The 4446-nt window shown below is 43.9% G+C and overlaps 1 long non-coding RNA gene across 1 annotated transcript; it reads right to left on the reverse strand.

The window, feature by feature from the left end:
- Positions 1-2195: 2195 nt before the first annotated feature.
- On the reverse strand, positions 2196-4182 carry LOC142910741 (uncharacterized). Its single transcript, XR_012933078.1, has 2 exons — positions 4063-4182; positions 2196-3324 (listed from the first exon to the last, which is right to left on the reverse strand). It is a non-coding gene; the product is annotated as an uncharacterized LOC142910741 (long non-coding RNA).
- Between the last annotated feature and the right edge of the window lie 264 nt (positions 4183-4446).

A 4446-nucleotide genomic window follows, 5' to 3' on the forward strand; every position in this document is an offset into this window, starting at 1 on the left:
CGCTGGTTGAATTCTGTCACGAGAGATACAATCACAGACACATATTTCTCCTGTTTAGCAGAATGGTCGGCCTTTGGAAAAGCATACTTGATTTCAAATAGCGCAGGGAAGTGTGCAGCATTAAAGCTTCGTAGTTGTGTCTCAAACAGGCAGAGCTTTGCACAGAAGGCTTTCATGTACGCATACAGGTGTGGCACCAGCTGTTCTTTGCCTTGTAGGTTCTTGTTCAGTGTATTCAGATGATGAGTAAGATCAACTAAAAATGCCAGGTCTGCCAGCCACAGAGGGTCACTCAGTTCATGAAGAGGTCGGCCCTTCTCTTTCAAAAACTGGTCGATTTCTGATCTCAGCGAATAAAACCGCTGCAGCACAGAGCCGCGGCTGAGCCAGCGCACATCAGAGTGGTAGAGTACATCCCCGTATTCAGCATCCACATCAGATAGGAAAGCTTGAAATTCTCTGTGGTACAGTCCTCTAGCTCGAATTATGTTGACAGTTTTTACAACGGTGTTCATCACATCGCCCAGCTGGACAGTCTTGGCACACAGTGCTTCTTGGTGGATTATACAGTGCATCCTAAAAGCCTCACCTACGCTCTCTTTTACCTTGGCGCACACCATCGATGCCATTCCTTTGCGCTCGCCCGTCATGGCCGGAGCTCCATCCGTTGTTACTCCATAGAGCTTGTCCCATTTAAGCCCCATCTTTTCAACTGCCTCTGACACAGCTTAAAAAATATCTCTACCCGTCGTTGTGCCTTTTAGGCTCATCATATCAAGCAGTTCCTCCGTACAGCAAAAATTATCATCTACTCCCCGCAAAAAAATTAACAGCTGCGCGGTGTCTGTGGCATGTGCTCTCATCGCATGCTATCGAGTAAAAATCAAAAGCACAAGCTTTGTCTCTCAGCTGAAGTTTCAAGTTAGCTGACAAGTCCTCGATTCTCTGCACCACTGTATTTCTGCATAAGCTCACGCTGTTGAAATCCTGCACTTTTTCCGGGCACATTATTTCTGTGACTTTGATGAGGCACTGCTTTATGAAATCACCGGGGGGGGGGGGTGGGGGAGGGGCTTGATCATATATCCGATTAATACAAATAGGGTGTACATTTAGATGCATGTCTGGATTAGAGATTAAATATAATTAAGTCTGGCGATTATGTTTAATGCAATGGGCAGTTGGAATAAACATGTTGGTGCTGGTGGATGAATGAGTGATGGACACACGCATGAGTGGGCAAACAAGCGAGTGAGTGGGCTTGAAGGCAACTGGCAGGGAAGTGATTGGATTGGTACAGTGAGTGGTCAAATATGTAATAATTGAGAGGATCAGTGATTCAAATTGTTGCTAAATCCGAGCGTTGTTCCAACCTCCCCAGACCATCCAACTTCAAACAGAATCTACTCCTTTGTAACAACATGGACGGACACATCAAGTGGGCTGAGATCTTGTATGACTATGATACCTGCATCACGTGGCTTATATGCAGAGGAGGGTCCTTGATCAATTAATTTTAGTAGACATGGCTTGGTGGTGATGGGAAGACGTAATGATCGAGTGTGGCAGAGACGATGGGTTTAGATCTGAGTTTCAGCCATCCTTGTTTAAACAGATGTCTCATTTAATAGTCTCAGCATGCCCACAAAAAAATGACTTGTAAAGTTTTACTGCTACGTGATGAATATTTCTCAATAGCAGGTCCTGTTGTGTGCTAAGAGGTAATTACAGGGATCTTAAAATTAGTTCTGTGAAACTCCATGTCCTTCGTTCTCTAATTCATTACTCGTCCTTTGAATGAATTTTCTGTTCTTCGTAGGCCGGGAGTCGTCTTGCCAGTCGACCTCATGTGGGGACATTATGGATAATGTGGACCCTTTCCCAGGCCAAGGTTACAAGCATCGCTCCCCAAAGGTGTGTATGGGATCTGTGGGGTCAAACACAACATTCTCTCCAAAACTAGCACACTGTCATAACACCATCACACCAAAATATCACTAAACCATCTCTCCACATCACCTTTCTCATCACACCACACCACCATCATTTAAATACTCCATCATAGAGCCTCATCATGTCTCTATACCATCACAAGACACCATCTCTATAGAACATTCCACTACTTCACTTCTTCATAAAACAACACCATCTCCCAACACCATCACCCAATCTCTCGACCATCCCACTCATGCAAGCACTTGAAGTGGTCATTTATTAACAATGAAGACAGAATGATATAAATCAGTCACATTAATTATTTATGTTAGTTGATTGGAAGTTGCCATTCCAGTTGCCCATTATGGGCACTGCAGTGAAATTTTTCATCATTATGGGCTTCCAGATCGTTAAAGTGGAACATGTGGAAACTATTGCCAGTGATGATTGTTGCCAACATATATCAAATCTTCACAGTCGATCACAGCCTTAAGTGCATGTATGGGGTTTGTGAGGATATTTGAGGATGTAACATGGATTTTGATTCTGTAGGAGTTTGGGATATTTAGACGTTATGGCTACACGTACAATGTGATCAAAGTATTGATGGATAAGGCCTTATGTTAACATCAGGTGATTGTGTATATTCATGTGTGTGCTAACCAAGTTTGAATGAGTGAACGTGGATGTCTGCATCTGTACACAGATGTGTGAGTATGTATTTGCATGTGCATGTCTGAATATTCCTGTGGTTATCTTTGCTTGAACAGAAGATAATTGGGGAGTTGAAAGACTTCCGCAGGGTGAAGCATCTCCAGGAGGAGAAGGACCTTGCAACGGAGAAACGCCTCATGGTAGAGGAGCGCCTATTTGAGGTGCAGTGGCTTGCCAGGGTGAAGTGCCGCAAAGAGGAGAAGTGCTTCCGAGACTATCTCCTCAAGAGGCGCCTCGTTAAAGGGAAGTGCTTCACGGATGCGAAGCGTCTTTGCGAAATGAAGTGTCTTGAAGAGAACCGTCTGGAGGAGGATGAGGAGAAGAAGTGTCTCACCAACATGAAGAGCGTCAAGGAGGAGAAGCGCCTCTTGGAGGAGAAGCACCTTGATGAGGAACAGTGCCACATCAGGACTGCTACCACCACCGCCGCCTTTCCGCACACCGTGCACCTGAAGGGTTTCACTCCCTTGTGTGTTCTATGGTGGGTCTGAAGAACTGATGGCCAAGCAAATGTCTTCCCACACACAGTGCACTTGAAGGGTTTCTCTCCTGTGTGAGTTCTCTGGTGCTGTGTCAAATTTCCAGTCCGATCCGTGCTGTATGCACGCTGGTCACATTGTTGACTTGTCGTACCGAGCTGCGCTGACTGCCTTTCCTCCATCAGACCAGCGCCAGCTGCAGACAGAAAAAAATAATATCCACACCATCTACACGACAGTATCGAGGCACAGAGGAATGCATATATAGTCACATGTGACTTACACGTCTATATTAATATATTTATGATGTAGTAAAAACGTTTCCCAAATTCATCACAGGGCTGTGATGGCACACAATGAGAGGGCAAATGGTTATAAACATGCCTGGAAGTCCTCGTATCTTCAAAATGAATGTTCACCCAAAACTCCGAGTACACAATTTCGGCTGTCTGGCTACAAACGGAATATTTATGAGAGCTAAATTCAGCTGACATAGCAAAGGATTTTGAAAACAATACTATTTGTGTTAGGCAGAAATGCATAAATTAATGTTCAATCGCAACTTAGAGGTGTGAATCCAGGCTCAAATGTCCTTAAATGCTGGGATGAACAGTTCCGACTTCAGCTGCATGTGTGTGCTGTGTTAACTTCCTGTTTCCATTCTTAAAAAGAGTTCCAGAGGAAAAGAAAAGTAAACTATTGTTATGATATAACCTCCGTGTTCAACAGATTTAATAGACGTTACTGCAAACACAAACTGTACACTGTCACTGGGTAAACAGGCGGTGGTGTGTCTAGAATCACGCCTGGCCACCTTCATCTGCTTGGCATGAATGCTTCCTCACTGCACCAAGTAATTGAGGATCAACGAACATAGCCGAGGCTAACTGGAGTTTGCGTGTCTCTCTCCGTGGTGAGATGTTAACTACCTCACCTGGTATACAGGAAGTCGTGGGTTCGATCCCGACGCTGACGCCTGCTGTATATTTGGAGTTTGCGCGTCACTCCGTTTAGCGTCTTTGACCGACAGACATTGACACACGTATTCTTGGTTCTTTCTGTAAAGTTACGTGGACAGAAAATAAGATTAACAGATAATACAATTACATTAAATAAAGACCACTTGTGTTGCAATCAAAACGTGTTTTTTTGCTTTATTTACTATTTTTTACGTTTGTTATGTTATTTTATTTTTCTATCTACGTGACTTTACCGAAAGAACCAAGAATATTAATTCCTGCAGTCACCAAAGTTTTAAGTCAAAACATTCACACAAGTTGTGTTGTTGTGGGCAGGTCGCTTCTGATAACAAGAGCGG

The sequence above is a fragment of the Petromyzon marinus genome, unplaced genomic scaffold, assembly GCF_048934315.1.
Source record: "Petromyzon marinus isolate PM22_M1 ecotype Great Lakes invasive population unplaced genomic scaffold, UKy_Petmar_22M1.pri1.0 PM_G_Scaffold_15, whole genome shotgun sequence".
In the NCBI taxonomy this organism is placed as follows: Eukaryota; Metazoa; Chordata; class Hyperoartia; order Petromyzontiformes; family Petromyzontidae; genus Petromyzon; species Petromyzon marinus.